The sequence below is a fragment of the Nuphar pumila genome, chromosome 6, assembly GCF_984573655.1.
Source record: "Nuphar pumila chromosome 6, dmNupPumi1.hap1.1, whole genome shotgun sequence".
Lineage (NCBI taxonomy): Eukaryota > Viridiplantae > Streptophyta > Magnoliopsida > Nymphaeales > Nymphaeaceae > Nuphar > Nuphar pumila.
This window is the reverse complement of record NC_143254.1, coordinates 36,888,528-36,908,888: the sequence shown is the minus strand read 5'-3', so window position 1 is coordinate 36,908,888 and position 20,361 is coordinate 36,888,528. Positions and strand designations below refer to the sequence as shown.

At 39.8% G+C, this 20,361-nt stretch overlaps 1 pseudogene; it reads right to left on the bottom strand.

Moving 5' to 3' along the window:
- Positions 1–212: 212 nt before the first annotated feature.
- LOC149834649 (internal alternative NAD(P)H-ubiquinone oxidoreductase A2, mitochondrial-like) lies at positions 213–7,975 on the bottom strand (annotated as a pseudogene).
- Positions 7,976–20,361: the final 12,386 nt, after the last annotated feature.

Here is a 20,361-nt window from a genome sequence, read left to right as displayed (position 1 = left end):
ACAGAAATAAACCTTAACAGAGTTCACCAGACAGGAACTTAATAGCCGACCATCCATGTCACAAGGACCCTCCAATTTACTACTGTGTCGGGTCCCCTTACACACTACTCTTAACAGATAATTACACAAAAACAGTGTGTCATGTGTCCTTTTAGGCGTGTCTAAGTGACATACCTTGCCATCTTCGAGGTGATCACTTGGCAAGCTGGCGATTAGATCCTTGAGTTGTCTCTACCAAAAACGAAAGTGGTAGCCCAGTTGACAGCTACATAAAACCTATTCCTCCAGCTCAGAACACGTGTCAAGTAGGCAGACCGCCAAATCAGCCAACTCACAAAGCCTACAAGAGATAAGCCCTTCGCGTCCTGCAGAATGGACGCCAAAAAATCAAGACAGGAGTTTCATTGAGGTTAAGGCAAGGAAACAAGAGTGCACATTAATCTTGTGTGCATTTTAATTTATTTCAGGTCAGCACGGAGTTTGTAATAAATCACACTGGACAGTACAAGGTGGAACCACGCCCATATCGATCATGGCGATGCGTCCGGATCAGAGGTGGTCTACATATTCACATTTGCTTGAGCAGAATCTTGGTCCTAAAGCCTTCTGCCAGTCAATAGATCTGATAATAACACTGGCACTTCCACTTGAAACTAATTATGTTGTAACCAGAAAGATGCAACTCAGTGGAACTAATATGGTCACCGAGAGAATCAAGTAAAAAAATATCTCCTTAACCAGAAAATTCACCATATTTAGATGGTCCCTTTCATTATTAATCTAGAGTCAAGGTCGCATAAACTCTCACATGGACTTCACCAACATTACTCCTGCCATCTATTAGACAGCATGACAATCAATTCTGGCTTAACAAACCAAGTACAAGTTGACCATAGCAGACTAACTGACTGTCCCTTAAAAGTAAACGTCAGCATACGGAATTACTGACCATAGAAAACCATCTAGCATGTGAAGCAGCCGATGCTTGGATACTTGAAACCATACTACATATTGAGGGGAGAAAATTATTAATAGAAGCGGAAACAATACCTTGCTTTGGTGCAAATCAACCAATGCTTTGTATCGCCCAACAGAAGCCATGCTACCTATGTGCTTGTAAACAAAAGGATCACCAAAAGGAACATCTTTGGCAGAGAATGCTTTCCCCCCATGTTGCTTCCCAATTCTATTCAACAACCCAGCAAGATATTTTCCCTCCCTCTCTGCAACCTGACCGATACAAGTGTCAAAACACGTTCAAATAAACAAGAATTATAACTAACATTTCCATATTTTAGAACTTGCAGAGTGGATAAAGATGAAAATCTTGTGCAACCAAGTTTCTTTAATTCTTTCCACGTTTGGATTTCATAATTGGACATTGGACCCATTTTGGCTACGCAATATTGGCACTTTAGACGGACTAAAATCTCAGCTCTAGACATGAAAAAAGTCTCAAGTCTAAAGCAGACTCAATTGACACCCTCAATCAAGAAAATTGACCCAAAATCTTGATTGAATGCCAAGATAGCCTTAAGAAGCTTTAGGCTGAGTTATCAGTCCTTGGTATATGCATGTCAAGCAGGCTCTTGGCTTACTTCTTTATTCTCTAAACACCAGAAGACACTAACAAATGCCAACCTGTGCCAAAGCTGGAAGAGTTGGCTTCCCTGTTTGTTCAACAAAACCAGCACAATCACCAAGTGCAAACACGTCTTCAACTGAAGGAATTATCAACCATTAATCAACACCAATCCTTCAAGCAAACAAAATTACATCAAACACTTAACTGAAATGCAGATTCATCACATTGCAACATTCAGAAATATCGTACTGAGTAGAAACATTTGTGACCAACCTTCCTCCAGGAGCTTTGGGAAGATCAAGAGATTTTACAAATGGTGATGGACCCACTCCAGTGGACCACACGAGTAGTCCGTAACGACAAATGCCGCACGTGCCATCACTAAGAACCATTTTCTTTGGCTGCACTTCTTTGACAACCCCATGAACAAAGTGAAGACCATACTGAATTATAACATTTACATGTCAGAATTTCACTTGACAGTACAAATAATGCACGTGGCCACATAATGACAAATGCCGCACGTTACCTTTGTCAAGTGCCTGATTGCATATTGTCTTAGTTCCACATCAAATGATGACAAGATTTCATTTGCCTACTCATTAGGAGAGCAAACCATCAGATGTGGTGAATAATAGAAATTCCAGATGATCACAATTCACATAAGGAATAAACTGTTCCACTATTAAGTTGATTACCTCTATGAGGGTGACATGAATGTAATCTTTCACATGAGCATATCGTTCATGCACATCCCTCATAATGAAGTCACTCAGTTCACCAATAAACTCTATCCCTGTAGGGCCACCAACAACAACAACACAATGCAGAAGGCGCCTCCTTTCCTCATCGGATAGTCCTGCCATCTTAAGATCAGCTTCAAACTTATACATTAAAAATGCTACATATATCCAAGCACAACTGTAATAGTACTAAAAGATCAGAATCTTACAACTCTGAACCAAAGAATAGGCAAAACTTTAAAATGCTGTAGACAAGGAGCACCAAACATGAATAAAGAACAGGTAAATCTTTAAAATGCTGTAGACAAGAAGCACCAAACATGAATAAGAAAATGACTAGCTGAATCCTACAAATTGGTACATTTTCTCTCCATCATCACTCTCCAATGATCCAAACATGTTATGATTGATCAATTTGCAGATATAATGCATCATGTATCAATCCCCAACATGTACTAGCTTAGGAACCATTGCAAGATCGCCAGACTAGGAAGCGGAAGCGAAAGCAGGAAACAATATGGGAAGCGAGAAGCGATGCATTTTAAAATGTATAGGAAGCAGTAAGCAAGGAATAAAAAAAAAATTAAGAATTGAATGAGAATCGAAATAGAACGCAAATAAAAACTAAAATAAAAGTAACTATTCTTAAATTTCATGACTTTTTAGTATAAGAATTAAATTTTTAAGAAAATCTAAAAAATGATGACTGCCAACTTAGAGAAAACAAATGGAAGTGAGTGAGAAGCGTAAGAGGAAACACATAAAAAACATGAAAAATAGAGTAAGAGAACATATAAATGCTCTACATTTGAAGAAATTTTACACCTAAAATGTTCATTCTATCTTTTGTATTCTTCAAAGGGACTTATTCAATAACAATGATCTTTTATTACCCTTTCTTCTAACATTCTTCTCCCATTACACAGGGGCATTTTTTTTATTATCATATGCAGGCAAAATCAAATCAATTCTTTTATCATTAATTCTCTTCAAATTTTCTTTTATTTCCCCATTCAAGATAAGGGGCAATCCTGAAACATTATTTTTGCCCATAACATCCTGTGGACATACAAGATTGAGGATCTTTTCACCATCAATTTTTATCATCTCTTTTTCTTTTCTTACCCATTCAGGATGAGGGACAATCCTGAAACATTACTTTCGCCCATAACATCCTGTGAACATACATGATTGAGAGGATCTTTTCACCATCAATTTTTATCATCTCTTTTTCTTTTCTTACCCATTCAGGATAAGGGACAATCCTGAAATATTATTTTTGCCCATAACATCTTGTGGACATAGATTGAGAGGATCTTTTTCACCATCAACTTTTATCATCTCTTTCTATTTTCTTACCCATTCAGGATAAAGGGTAATCCTGAAAGCAGACCATGCACAACTAACTATGATGGTCTATTCAAATCATGAATTAAAAAAAAATTATCAAGAATCTTCATTTTTCTAAATCCAGCTTGCAAGTTCAATCCTTTGCAAGACTCAGTCATCGCAAAAAAAATTGATCATAGATCGAGCCCATTTATTAAAATCTAGTTTTCACTGATCGGGATTATCAAAATCCAGTTTTCACTGGTCGAGATTATCAAAATCCAGTTTTCACTGATCGAGATTACCAAAATCCAGTTTTTCATTGGTCGAGATTATCAAAATCTAGTTTTCACTAGTCAGGATTACCAAAATCTAGTTTTCACTAGTCGGGATTACCAAAATCCAGTTTTCACTTGTCGGGATTATCAAAATCTAATTCCAAATTCGATTAGTAAGATTCAGTTAAAAAAACTGAATCCGATAAGATTTGGATTTGGTAAGGATTTTATGACTGAATCCAAAGGATCATATCTGATTCTGATGAATATCCTAATCTGATTACATGTATATTTTCTAATTTGCTATTAGAAATTTCCAATTCTAATCTGAATCTGAATTCAGGTCTGATTAACTGTGATCAGATTAGTCAGATTTGGTATTAGCCATTTTCAAATTAGTCCGAATCGGAGACCCGAACCCATATCTATTTCCTTTGTAGCCCTAATCAAAAGGCACTAAAGAAGTGGATGAGTGAGTGACAAATATGACCCAAAATTGCAAATTATTATAATATTTGGGTGTAATTAGATGCATTCAAGTATCAATTAGCTAGGTCCGGCAAGGAAAGTGACGCTGCATCCACTGGCAACTGATGGATACAGAATCAACAATACCAAGCTGGACTCTTTAATATGGATAACCTTTTATAATGGATTTGTATCTTTATCAAGCAACAATCAGAACATGGCAGTTGAGTCAAACAGGAAAGCACATGCTTGACTCACTGCATTCAGCCATTCGGCATTGATTGCACATGTGAGCCAACGACGGATTCAATTGTGGAAACCTGTCTGGATCGGAAAGAACCAGATTGAAGAATTTGGATCCTGGCTTATGTTCAACATTGTTATAGAATAACAAATACTAGGGATGGCAGGGGCGGGGGACAAGGTCTCCACCCCCTCCCCGTCTCAAAATTCTGCAATCCATCCTCACCTCCATCGCTGCACGGGTTTTGATTTTAACCTCCATCCCCATTTTATATTCTCCATCCTCGGTCCAAATAGGGCGAGGCGGGGTGGGGCCCCATTTCTCCCCGATCCGCTGCCATCCTTAAAGGCATTTTAGTTATTTTACTAACGGGGATCAGGGATCGAGGACAAGGTGGGGGTAGAGAAAAGTATAAGTCCATCACCACCTCCATTTCGCATGAATTTTGATTTTAACCTTCATCCCCGCCTCCATCCCCTATTCATGTCTGCCATCCTCGGTCCAAATAAGGCAAGGCAGGGCGGGGCCCATTTCCCCCCAGTCCACTGCCATCCCTAACAAATACCCTAAAACTGAGTCAATGAACTTTATTTGTTTACAGAATGCTAAATACAACAAATTGGATCCAACCCAAAATTGTCCTCTCTCTCTCTCTCTCTCAATGCAAATGGACCTGAGAGTGAGCTGTCCTGTTTCCCAAGCCCTTCACCGCTCATCCTTCTCAAGAGCAATGTTGTTAAAATCGGTTTAGTGGGTAAATAGGTTTAGTAGGTAAATAGGTTTTCAAAAAAAAAAAAAACCTCTGAATCTAATCTAATCTAATCGTTTGTGAATCGGTATTTTTCACTAGAGGTTGATATGTGTCATTAAAAAATAAAAAATATACTACATGAATCTACCCTAAATTGGCCCCTTTTCAATCGCATTTGGGCTGATTCAGGTAGATTCTGACAATATAATTGATAATATGGGTTGGATCCAATTCAAAACCATTGGAGTGCCAAGCCACCTCCAATCTGGACCATAATGTTCTACCATATGGAACCCTTATCTTATGTGATTTTACATGTGACTGGGTCAAAATGCTGATCCAATCATAGCATGAGAATATCAAAACGAGATCAAGCAACCATTTAACAAATTGGATTTGGGATGGACCCACCTTATTCCAGTTTAAATGAACTCGCCAGATATCCATACCAAAACCTAATCATTTTAATTTAAAATTTATTATTTTTTATTTTTTTGGCTTTTTGGTTAGTCCAAGGAAACAAAAATCCCCCATCACCAATTGCACATTGGCTAGCCTCCCTTGAGGTCCCTTCTGCTTGCTTACTGGAGAGTATACCCAGCTTCCACATTGTGGCAAAGAACGCCACCCATGGGCATCTTTGACATTTAATGTCTCTGTCTTATATATTATATAAGACGCATAATAAGAAATACCAATAGTATTTTGAATTTCTAATGATTTTATTGCAGTATCAATATAATATTATCACGACTTATTCTGTATGTTTATTATCTCTTCTATTATTTTCTCAAATTTTCATGTTTAAATATACATAGATTTAACGTTTGTTTCATTCGTGATGGGGAAAGAAAGAAAAGGATGCCAGATCAGCAATTTCTCACAAAATTGTATGAAATAAATAGGCCATTAGTAATCAGTGAACTTTAAGCTCTCTCTCTCTCTCTCTCTCTCTCTCTCTCTCTCTCTCTCTCTCTCTTGAAAGGCAAGCTGGGGTTAAGCAGACCCCTACCAGAACCCATGTGGCAGAGGGATTCGAACCTGGGCCTTCAGCTTGGCACAGGACCCCGCTTACCACATGGGATACCACCTCGGTGGCATGCTCGTTCACTATGTCATCATCCATTTCCTACCTATGTCATAGCAGGACACTCTTTAGGGTCTTATTTTAATAACATTTTTAATTATATATATATATATATATATATATATATATATATATATATATATATATATATATATATATATATATATATATATATATATATAAATCCAAGGAGAAAACCCCATCAGACTACATTGGTAAAACCCCTGAGGTTGATTAAAACTGATTTTCTACTGAATAAACCATAAGATTCAATTTAAGAAAAAACTATAAAAATGAAAGGAAGGCGACTTATGCTCAATAGTTCCATACTTTCAATAGCATCAAATATCAACCTTTTATCTATCTATATTATTAACTGATTAGTTTAAGAGATGTTAACATAGGAAACAATGATGGGGAGACTGGATACAAGTATGAGTTTTGAATACACATTTTTTTAAGAATTAGGACATGAGGACACGGATTTGTTATTATTTAATTAATTGATCAAAAAGAACTTTTAATATTATAATATATAAAAGTATACTTGTCTACCAGGGCTCCCCTCATCTGATAGGGGCAACTTGTGAAACTCACCAACAGGACATCACACGTTCGAAACCCATGGGCAGCGTCCCTTGCCACAAGGTCAAAGCTGGGTGTACTCCCGACATGTAAGCAGGTTTAATAAGGACTTAAAAAATTAACAAGCCACATTGCACCAAAATTTTATGACTCAAAAAACCATATTTTTTTGTCAAAAAAACAAAATCCAAGGTCTGATACTCAACAAACCAATTATGTTGAACAACTCTATTTGGTCAGATTGAATCGATAAAGCTTGACCTTGTGATTTCTAGCTCAATATTTTTGTGCCTTCACTAAATTATATATATATATATATATATATATATATATATATATATATATATATATATATATGGGTAAATTTTGGGTACTAATGAAGGTAAAAAACACTACAAGAAAAATGCAAAGTAGCGACGGATTTTTTCCGTCGCAACTTTGTGTCGGATTAGCGAGAGAAACTAATCTGTCACTAAGAATTTTAATATTGACGGATGTAGCGACCGAAAACCGCCCGTCGCTAAATCCGTCGCTACGTAGCGATGGCCCATTTTTGTCACAACACACGCGACGATTAGCGACAGATTGGGCGATGAAAGGTTTTTTGTCGCTACTTAGCGACAACGTCAGCGACAAAAATATTCCGTCACTAACAACTCCTGTGAATTTACGATGGCTTGGCGACGGACTAATTCCGTCACTAAAGTCGTCGCTAATTTTCGCGTAAATCTCTAACTAGAGCCATTTTCCCTCTTTTCCTGTTTCCTCTCTCCCGCCGTCCTGACGCCGCTCGACGCCTTCCTCTGCCGCCCGGCGCACTGCCTAGCCTGTCGCCCCGCCGCCCAACGCACTCCCCGGCCTGTTGCCCCACCGCCCGATGCACTCCCCGGCCCGTCGCCCCTCATTCCGCCCTGCCCGTCGCCCCACTGATCGATGCACTCCCCGGCCCGCCGCCCGACGCTCCCAAGTCTACCGCCTGCCACCCCCCATTTCGTCGCCCGTCGCAGATAAAGTGTTCTTTTTTTTTCAGCAGGGGGGGGGGGGGGCTGCCCCTTCTATTTTTTCCGGCAAGGGGTCGCCCCCTGCCGCGTTCATTCTATTTTTTCTGGCAGGGGGTCGCCCCCTGCCGCATTTGGTTTTTTTCGGCAGGGGGCGACCCCCTGCCACGTTCTATTTTTTTCGGCGGGGGGTCGCCCCCTGCCGCATTTTGTTTTTTCCGGCAGGGGGTCGACCCTTCTACCTCGTTTGTTTTTCTCGGCAGGGGGTGTGGACCCCTGCCTCATTGTTTCATTCGGGCAGGGGGTGTGGACCCCCTTGCCTCATTGTTTTATTCAGGCAGGGGGTCGCCCTCCTGCCACTTTTTTTTTCGGCAGGGGGGCACCCCCCTGCCTCGTTTTTTTTTTCGGCAGAGGGTCGCCCCCATGCCTCTTTTTTTTTCCGGCAGGGGGTCACCTCCCTGCATCATTTTTTTATTCGGGTAGAGGGTCGCCCCCGTGCCTCTTTTTTTTTTGGCAGGGGGGCGACCCCTGCCTCGTTTGTTTTTTTCGGTAGGGGTCGCTCTCATGCCTCATTTTTTTATTCGGTATGGGGATGCCCTCCTGTCGTTTTTTTATTTGGGTAGGGGGTTGCCCCCCAACCCCCTGCTTTTCCGACAGGAGGGCGACCTAGCCTTGGGTTTTTTTTTGGCAGGTGGTGACTTTATTTTAACACAGTGTCTCTTGCAGATTTCTCAACAGAACCCGCTTGTGCCCCGCCAACCGTGGTAAGTAAGTGACAAAAATAATGCAAATTGGGTAAATACCTGTGGTGAGTAAGTAATGCAAGCGCATCACATGTTATTTAATTTATTGGATGCAACACTTTACTGTTCACAACTCACTTAGTTGTTGATATCTAGGACTGCTTTGTTGGAGTTTGGAGATCATGCTGAGCATGATTTTAATGTATGAGAATAGAAGCGTTCTTATTTTTTGAGTACAGATTTCATGCTACGCATGGTAGTAGTTAACGAGATATTAAAGTGTATTTGTTGCAGGTACATATTTGACATTTGTTTGATATGAATGATTTTGATGTATTGCAATATTTGATGTGATTGTATTCATGCTTGCATGTAGTTACTTTCAATTTGATTATGACTTCCATGTGAAATTGTATAATGAAAGCATGCTTCAAATGAATATATCGTGTCATGAATAGTTTGCATATGAAAATATTAAGTTATCAATGTGGCGCCCCAAACCCCGACTTTGGAAAAACCTTAGAATTTTCTATGAATTTTTTTTTTGAAAGGTTTTGCTAAAAACAGCGGAAAACAAGGCGTAAGGAAAGTGGTAAAGTCGTGAGTCTGGACAGCCACAGGAGAGTGCAACAAAGTAAACAACAGTGCAAATAAAGTACAACCACAAGTGTAAAGAGGGTATACAACCTGACAGTTTAAAGTTTACAAATTGTAAAAGTACAACTCTCAAAAACAAAGAATATATCCCAACCAAGACCCAAAAACCCAAAACCACAAGGGACATGATCTGCAGCTTAAGTATGAGTCCCCAAGCCTCCACCGTGTGTCGATGGATCAGCACTGCACCTGTTCATCACCTACATCCCCATAAAACGGGGTCAGGCCTCTTGCGAGGTGGTGAAGAAACAACCACAATATATATATATATATATATATATATATATATATATATATATATATATATATATATATATATATATATATATATATCAATCTAACATGAAGCAGAAACAAGAACTAACAAGTGTGAGGGTTTGTGTTAGGTAAGTGCGTACGTGACAAGCAAAACAGGTAACGTAACTGAAGTAACTGTAAAGCAAGTAACTCAAAGCAATAACTGAACTGTAACAAGTGTTAAACAAGTAAGTAACTAAAGTAACAGCTCAACAAGTAAAATAACTGAAGAGAAACTACTGAACAAGTAAAGTAGCAACTACAATATGTCAGCTGTGATTGGTTAGTCTTTAAGTTCTTCTTGTTACTCCTTCGGGTACGCGAAGGAACCTCGCATTCTGTGAGACATGCACCCGGTGTCTGTTATTCAATTCTAGTGTGGTAACCGGGGATGCTATAGACCGAGTAAACCTCTTGCTAGCAGCACACAGCTGGGAGAAAACACTCGCATAGGCAAGGATTGCAATCCATACTACTGCAGTAGTGAGGTCCTAAAAAGGTAAGCTCGACCTCCCTGACTCTGAGTGACTGGAGGCCAAAGGGCGCTACGGCTCCTGTCAAAACACGTGTCGTAGTAACGACAAGTCACTCAGGGCTGTATCATCCACCCTCTCCAAGGTGAACCGTTTTGTGAATGGGGCAAAGCGGGTTTATCTTTCTTAGGCTCATTATTTAATCATACCTGTCAACGAGGATTTTGCCTCGTGATCCCCGCGGTGTACGCAAAACGAGGACTTGGCCTGCCAATCCACGTGCTCAGCCTCACACGACCAACAAGAGCACATCGCTCGTGAAAGCGATCACAACACCATATTATTTCTTTTCTACTTCAGGGTATAGTCACATATGAGTCCACTCACAACAAAAGGACCATTGCCCAAAGACTCCAAGTGAGTCCAAAATACATCACATTCATTCATACCCTATGGTGTTCAAGCTTCAGTCTTTTCATTTCATGAAGGAAGTGCACCTTGTGCACTTGCCAATGCCTCAAGCAATGTACCATTCGAGGTACGCACTACTCTGTACGAGTGTCAGGATGTGCCACGTGCAAAGTGTAATAGTACCACATGCTTTTTAACTTTTGCATAATCATAAGAACTGAGGCATAATATATTTTCATTTCTGAGAGACAATGAATCATGCAAGCAAGTATACTATTTCATGCACCTGAAATTTCATCAATTTTCACCATTCAAGTAGTTGTCTCTAATCATCAATATTGGCATTTTTCATAACATGAAATTATTCTCGCAGGGAAATTTCATGACTTGGCATACTTAAGTGTTGACATTGAATTTAACCAAAATCCCATCTTATGGGAATAACATTGCATTTCCACGGTGTAGGGTGCCGCGCCCGCGGACCCGATACAACAATACTGAACAGTGTGTGTGGTTCTTAAACCAACGTAAACTCCGTGTACGTGGAGTTTTGCAATAGTGCTCAACCGCTTGCGCAACTAGTCAATTTAAACAGAAACCAAAGTACGAGTATTTTCCTTAAGAATTGTGACACACTTATGTGTCAAGAGTGAATTTCTGGAATTAACCCTACTAATAGGGATTACATTGGCATTTCCACGGTTCGGGGTGCCACACCCGCGGACCTGAAACAAACCATTGACAAGACGAATGTAAAATAACACAAAGTAACTCATACCTAGTTCGGAGTGTAAAATTATCTGAGGAAACATTTGGACGGGACACGAGAGTGTCGCATGTCCATTCGGTCACACCAAAATACTCAATCACGTGCATTAACATATATGCATGTATGTGTTGCGAGGTTCACGGTTATCGACCTATGTATATATATACACACAATTACGCAAATCCAGTGCTTCCTAAGGCATGTGCATGCATGCCAACACCCTAACCAAATTGCGAAAGGGTGTGGGGCAAGACAAATATGTGAATTCTGGTCCTACTAAGGTTCAACTAGAAGTAGGCTTGTGCTGACCTTAAAAGAAAAGGACTGGCAGCCGATTTAATGGGGTTACGGGGCTGCAAGGGTGCCGGTAGTGAATCGCGTACCCGCTGCCAAGGCGGGCTTACAGAAAAAGTGTAAGTCTGGTCCTTCGGACCAGACTGCAAGGTTTACCAAGGGAATTTGGTCCGACTCACAGTCTGGACCAAATCGCCATAATGGCTCGGTTGGGACTGGATCAAACTGCCAAAATAGGGCAGCCACGGGTAACCTGGCTAAAATGGGTACTAAGAGGCTCGATCAGAGGAGTCTGGTCCATAGGACCAGACTGCTGCCACACACATTCACAGATCTGAACATTTTGGTTCAGACCTGGACCCACAAGGGTCGGCCACACATGGCCTGGGTGCCCAGCATCACACGGCTGGCACCCGACTCCTATCAAGTGGAAAACCAAGGTTGGCACCTTGTGCCACACCCGGCTGCCAACACAATCAGGTCTGAACTTTGGTTCAGATCTGATCCCAAAGGTAGGTTAGCCGAAAAGAAAAGGGGCTGGGTGCTCAGCACCTAGTGGCGCGCACCCGATTCGAACAAAGGGAAAACCGGGCCGGCACCAAGTGCCAAGCCCGGGCTGGGTCTAGGCTCACCCACCAGTCGGCCCAAACGGACTGTAGTGCTGGTCTGAACCCATGGTTCAGGCCGGCACTTCAGTCCAAGATGAGTCTCAAAAAAAAAGAAACATAGAAACTTAAACAAAAATTTTTGGATGTTTTATGCTGAGCGCGCGGACTATCCGCATTGCGCCCAGCTCCAAACATGGTGTAACAAGGTTGGCTGAAGGGTCTGGTCCGCAAGACCAGGCCGTGCAACCTCTAAAGTCATGAACAAGAACCCATGGCTTGAACTACTGCTGAAAGAAAAGGGTTGGGCACCGGCCATGGGCCGGCCCCAACCTGCTAACTCGCATAGGTGACTCGCACGCCCACCACGAATTCAAAAACACGAAAAGGAAATTTCCGCCGGAGGCCAAGGGCTTCCACTACTAAAGGGGCTTGGTCACACCGTGACCTAGGCCACACATGGCCGCAGCACCGTGTTGGGTCTAGGTTGAACCCAACGTGCCAAACAAACCCAATGAGGGTGTTGGCGGCTGCAGCGCACCAGCTGTGTTGCATGCACTGCAATTGGGTGCCAACTGGTGTTGGGTGCATGTTGGACGAGCCCAGCCTCGTCCGGTGCACCCCAGCAAGCTGCCATGACCACGGTCACGCCAAGAACCTAGCAACAAAAGCAAAAAGGCATAGCATTGCTGGAAATAGTCAGAAAATACATGCATAGGAGATGAAAACTGAAAATGCATTTGGAAAAATGAACGAAATCGATTGTAAATAGATGCAACACTTTAGCTAATGAAACCATGGTGAACTAACAAAAAAGAACCAATCTTTTGCAAGCTAATCCACCGTTGGATCATGCATGCATAGATGCATTGCTCCATCGGTTTCATATCATACTGTTATCGTCGCAAAATTTTTCCCGTCTTCCCTTCCCTTGCGGGAGAGAGAGGAAAATGCTTCCGCGATTCAAACTTGACCGGATTTTGGAAATTTGTTTTGAGTTACTCGCCTCCGTTTTGAAAATTGCGGAAAAATCCATGGGATGGGGCTCGACCTGTCGGTACGAGGTTCGACCGTTTCTGCCGCCTTTAACAAGGGTAATCGAACCAAGGACCAAAATTGTGTTTGACATAGTTAACTAATCGAAATTGTGTTCTATCCTAAATGCACAGAGAATTCAGGCATGTGCTATGAGATTTTGGAAAATGAAAGTAGAAAAAACATGATGTATGCTTGGAAAATATTTGGAATTGAAAAACATTTCTCGGGAAAAAGATGAAAATCAATCTCTCAGAAAAATCTGATAAAAGGACTTAAAATCTCAAGAAAAATTTATGAAGATTTGGGAAAATCGTGAATGGATGAAAATCCTGGGAAAGTAGAAATAATTCTTAGGAAAAGGGTAAACATTTGAAGGGGAAATGCTTGTCAGGGAAAATTCCAAGTTTTGAAAGCTTTCTTTGGAAAATGGTTGAGATTCATTGGAAAATTCTTTGGAGATGGAAAATCAACACTCGGGAAATTCAAATCCTGAGAATCTTATCCTTGAAACACTTGGAAATCGATTTTGATCTTTGAGAAGGGTGAAAGACTTCTTTTGAAAATCTTGAGAAAATAATCTTTTCCATGGAAAACTGTGGAAAAACTTGACTTGGGAAAACCAATTTTGGAAAAAATTCTCAGAGTTTCTTGAGAAATCGATTTCTTGAGAATGAAATTTTCTTAAGAAAATCATGAGAAAACCAATGATTTCATGATGCAAATGATATGAGTGAATGAATGCACTTTGAAAAGAATTTCTGAGAAATTTGTTGGAAAAATGTGTATTAAGTCAAAATAAATCCTTCACATATTCTGACTGTGGCCATGAACATGTTCAGAGCTTAATTGATTTAATGCACAATACTTTGCAAAATTGGAAATATGATGTGCATTTTAAGATAGCCTAAGAGTGTAGGCTCAATGTGACTGGTAGAGAGATGATGGATCTGGGTCTCGTCCATATTCCGACTAGGGCCGTAAATATGGACTCCACTGAGTTCATTAACTCCCTAAGAGTTGGTGCATGTGTCATTCGTGTACATCCATAGTGCTTTTGAAATAAAATGCATGAATCATATAAACATGATATTGCAGGAATTTAAACTATATGATATGCATCTCAGTCTAAGCAGAAAATTAAATTTCTTATTCCAAAATTTATATTATTACATCACTAAATAAATGAAATAAAAGAAATTGCAGACTTCATCTCCCTCTTATGGATGTCCCTGCCAAACTTGAAATGGGGTTAGTTCAAATATGTGGGTTTTTTCAACATTTTCCAATAATATTCTGAAATTATTGGACTTAATTGGATATAAACCCTATTTTCATGCTTTCTTGATATTTGAAATAATGTAAATGCAAGAAATTCAGTAGAAAATAGTTTGAAATTCGAAATTGTGGTCAAAATGACCAAAATACCCCTAATATTAAGGTTACACCTTTAAAATCAGGGTTTTTTGAAGAAAATTTTGGTAAAATTGAGATTTTGAAATTCGAATTGAAACAAATGATGATGAAATGCATGATGAGACATGATGAAATGCTGCTAAACACCTTAGGACTGTAAAATCAGAATTTTGACATGCTATCATTCATCAAAAATAACAAATTTCGCTTGATTCTCGCTTGGATCAGGGTCCCACGGGGCCCTGTTTTGATGATATGGCTAAACCGAGCCTCAAATGAATTCCAAATGCTGTCAAATTCGGTATGGAGCATCTACCTATTCTGATAAACATTCTAGAATGTTAAAACTCACGAAATGACATGGTTTAGATACTAAAAGTTAAAGAAAATCCTAAAAAGGGCGAATTTCGTCTACGGACCCGAACCAAATGCAACACTTAATGCAGTAATACGAGAATTACACCATAGAAACATCTAATATTTTGCAGACTGCTAAATGACATAAAAATAAGAAATGTTTTCTTTTACAGCTCTGAGATTTGAACTACGGTGAGTGCGGTAACAAGAATTTGGTTCTGACGGAGGAAAAATCAACCCGATCCGATGTACAATTACATAAAAAATAGTATCCTACCATAGAAATTTCTGATATTTAACTGAGAAACTAAAGACACATACAGAAACAACTTTCATGTTTATAATTTTGGCATTTCAGCAACAGCAACAGAGATAAAAATACGACTTTTCATGCCTAAATCAACAGAGCAGACGAATATGACAAAACAAGAGACTGACAAGAAAAATCCGACACAGATATTAATACTATTCTAAAAATCATAAACTTTCAGATTCAAATAGAGGACATCCCTAACATGACATTCACTGTTTACAGATTCGGATTTGGAGCAATACTCAAGGAGAACCCATTGACTTAAGTCGATCCAAAATCTCAAAGACCCAAATCAGGCTCTGACACGTGTCCTGAACTCTCAGATTTTTGTCAGATGTCACCAAAATTCATAAAATTCTGAGAAACTCATCTTAAATACTAGTCATCATCTCGAGTTCAGGACATTTTTCGGATCTAAAATCAGACCTCATATGAGAGAGATCTAGATTTTACACGTCAAAAGTAAATTTTCAAAATGTATCCCGGGTAACAAAACTTGACCTACCATTTTGAACTTTTATCGCAATAAACAATTTCAAATCATTCCAATTTTTTGGCAGATTAATAGGGACACCTAAGGGCGCATACTATGATTTTCTTAGAATTTGTAACAAAAAATAAATGCATAAAATGACGTGTGGACTGACTGACAAAAACAAAGAGTTACATAAATGAAGCTGAATGCATGAGATATGAAATAAATTCATGGAACATGCTATTTAAATGAAATAAAACTTTAATATAATTTATTTTAATGCATGAACATGATGGATGCATGAAATCTAATCAATAAAGCATTAAAACATTTTTTTGATATATGTCATTTTATGAGAATAGCTCGATCCACCCCTCGGATGAGCCCTTTCTTCAAACGACAACACGAATCAAATCATGATAAAATCGATTGGAATAGGGGCTTACCTTGTGTTTTCCTGCGGTTTTCGAACTCCCGAAATGAGCGGCTACCTCGATAATGGGCTCCAGAGGGGCGTGAATTCAGAGGAAACCAAGAAAAAAAATAGAATTATGAAGTTCAGTTCTCAAACAGGGCTCTCTTGAGCTGGGGGTGGGCTAGGGTATTTGTAGAAATTTTGGAGATTTTCAAAATTCAATCATAGTGAATCTGGACCTTCCATGTGGCGCCATCTCAGGGCATGCCATTTTGATTTTTGAGAAAATAAAAATGAGAATTTTGTGGGTGAGACACCTCAGCAGGGGATTTTTTTGGAAATTTTCAAAATGTAGCTTGATTTTCTCTGTAGGAGTCTCCCAAATGGTGCCACCTCAAAGGGTGCTACCTGGGGTTTGAAATTCAAAGTTTGCTTTTTGCAGGGAGCCCTCATGTGGCGCCACCTCATGGTGGGCTACTTTTATTTTAAATAAAATAAAAATAAAAAATGAAGCCAAGTGGGAGCTCTGGAATGGCGCCACCTCAAAAAGGGGTTTGAGGTTTGATTCTAGAGGAGGTAGGAGCATGCCATGTGGCGCCACATCTAAGGAGTTCAAATATTCAAATTTCTGCATTTTCTACAGGGAGCAGAGGCTGACATGTGGCGGAGGGAAGAGAAGGAGGGTCAAATACATGTGGCGCCATCTCAGACCAAATAGAAAATATGAAGTTCAGGATTTGCGCCACCTCTGGAAGGATTTGAATGTTTGAATTCTAGCTTTTTCTGAAGAGAGCAGAAAATGACATGTGGCATTTGCTTTTTCTGAGAAGAGCAGAGAATGACATGTGTCATTTGCTTTTTCTGAGAAGAGCAGAGAATGACATGCGTCATTTGCTTTTTCTGAGAAGAGCAGAGAATGACACGTGTCCTCTGCAGGAGACACACTTCAAATGGCGCCACCTCAGAGGAGACAAGCCTTACTTTTTCTGAACAGGACAACACATGACACTTGGCGTCTCATGGTGACTTGGGAATGACACATGGCACAGGGTGAAGATGGTGGACACTGACATATGGCATGGAATAAAGAGGATGTCTAATGACATGTGGCGGCATCTTAAGGTGGACCCCATGCTGACACATGGCAGGGCAATGGGAGGAGAGAGAAAAAGGTCCAGTGGCGCCAATCCAAGGACAAGGCTCCTATATTTTTTGATTTTTTCAAAATTCAGGTTTTTCAAAAGAAAAGCCTATGTGACACCACCTCAACGTGGGTCCCACATTGCTGCTTTATTGAAATAAGGACAAGACAGTAAATCCTTTTTTTTGGAATTTTCATAAAATCTAGACTAATTAGCAAAACAGAAATTTTGAAAAGAGTTTGCCCCTGTAGGGCAATTTTGTAAAAGGAAGATATTTGAAATTGTCAAAAGGGCAAAATCTGAGATAAGGTGGCTGAAATTCATATTGAAAACTATCCAGATTGTTTTCTTGATAAAATATTTTGAAATTCAGAGTCTTGGGGGTAAAATGGGAAGAATTGATAATTTTGAAGACCCAGGGTTTTGAAATTGATTAAAAAAAGAGTTGAAATTCAAATCTGGATTGGAAATTTTGAAATCGAGAGTTCTGGACCTCGAAATGACATGATGTGCAGTGCAGTGATATGAAATATTCATGCAATGCTATGCAATGACATGTCTTATGAAATGTAATCCTGAACCGGGCTTTAGAGATTCTCGTCTCCTGTCAGGAGTAGAATTTTGAACATCTGAGTCAAAAATAGAGAAATTTTGAGAGTTGCAGATGCAATTTAGACTTCTGTAAGGTCCGGGCTCAGAAAATGACCATTTTTCCCTTTGGCGATTTCCGGGGAGGTAAATGATGATGATGGGTGGAAATGTTGGGGAGGTGAGTGAAAATTTGGGGTGTTTACACATACCGAAACCATAAGCAAACAAGGTGAGTCTTCACCTTCGAGTTGGAAATGGAAGAAGGTAGGTGATGCTGCCTTGCATGCCAAAGGTGGGACACTCCCACGGCTGGAGGAAGAGGGAGTGAGAGAGGGAGTTTGGGAGAGAGAATGAGAGAGAGAGAGAGATTTTGGAAAATCGCCCCACAAATGGGACTCGATTTTTTCCAAAAGGGGTTATAAGGGTGTTGGGTTTGAGATGGAGGGTGGAAAAACATCCATCCAAGATGTAGGGATGGGGTGGAACCCGGTTTTCCACCACCGCCCAGCCCTTCCATTCAGCTTATGAGATTCAAAATGGCTTTCAAAAATTACTGGATTGCCATGGGGCTGCCGCCCCATGCATCCAATGGTGTTACTTCTACTCTAATGATGGTTCTTCCCTCTTGGGAAGAGCCCTTGGGATTTCCCCTAAATCCCAAGGCACATGCACTCTAGCTCCATGCATTCCCCAAGAGGAAATGACGCCCTCCATAATGCTAAAACGTCTACTCTTGTTTCTTTAATAAATTCTTTTTCTACTTTTTTTTTAATGATTTGGGTAGGGCCAATCGTGGCCCTCCCTTTATGAGCTAATAAAATCTCTTACAATGATGCCACTAACCCAGCTGGTCAACGTGACCAGCTGGTTCCATGGCTTTGGTCGTCCCAAGGCTCTCCAAAAGGGACGGATAAGGCTTTGGTCGACCTTGACCAATGAAAGAAGGGAAATTTAAGTTTATCGATTTCTATTTTTAATTAAATTCCAAATGTTTTTCCATGATGTGTAATAATTTTATTTTATATTTCCAAGGTAAACGACATTACACAGCTACTCAAGCAAGAACATCTTCGTTTTGAATGAAATTGGTCTCGTTTAGGCCTTCGCTAATTTTCTAAGTAATCTCTCGTAATTCACATGCACTGACGATGTTTTTTCGTCGTTCGGACCTCAAATTCGAGGTAAATCACAATAGGCTTATTCTAAACTTGTTCAAAAAAATTCAGAAGTTAATTCGCTCTAGATTTCCCTCAATTGCCTTTTTACGTAAAATTATGCGATTTAACTGGTATCTCAATGTAGGCTAAATTACAAAAATTGCCAAATCAATAAAATTTCATCGTTCTCAACACAATTTACATAATATCATTACAAAATAAACAATGGACCTTACAATCAATACATGCATCAGAATTCTTGTGATTGTATGACATCATATATTACATGATAAATTTGATATTTTGTTCATCATAGCATTCTGATGGTTCTCTTTTAACTGGTTAGGATATTATTTGTAACATCATACGACAAAATGTCTGCAAACCGTGAATGGATATACTGTAGGATAGTTAACAATGAGTTATCGCATGAATATATGGATGGTGTTGAAAGTTTTATTGAATTTACAACGGCAAGTGTCAGTACAGCGGATCCCACAAGTCGAATTAGATGTCACTGCAAGATTTGTAAGAATAATCGATTTGTAGAACCTCATGGCGTTAGACATCACCTATACAGGAAGAGTTTTGTGAGTGATTATCAGAATTGGACGTTTCATAGAGAAGAATTTAGAAACAATTTTGATGCACGGGTGAATGTGGTGCACGATAATCCATATATGGATTTGATATTTGATGCCGCGGGAACAGAACTGGGTTCTGCTATGAGTCCTAGTGATGTAAGAACTGAAGTATATGAAGAATCACCAAACAATGCAGCTAGTAGATTTTATGATTTACTTAGAGATGCTGATTAGCTAATCTGGAACGGTTGCAAGAGTCACACTATCTTGTCTGCAGTTCTTCAACTAATGAATTTGAAGTCCGAGTATAATTTGAGTCAATCATGTTTTGACCGTTTGAACATGATTCTGAAGAGTATGTTGCCCAAAGATGAGAAATTGCCACAAAATTTCTATCGTGCGAAGGTTATGGTCAACGCTCTAGGTATGAGGTATAAAAAGATTGATACTTGTCCAAATCACTGCATGTTGTATTTCAAGGATCAGGAAAACAACATATCATGCTCGTCATGTGAGCATCCTCGGTTCAAGCCAAAGACAAGAGGCAATGGTAGCACAA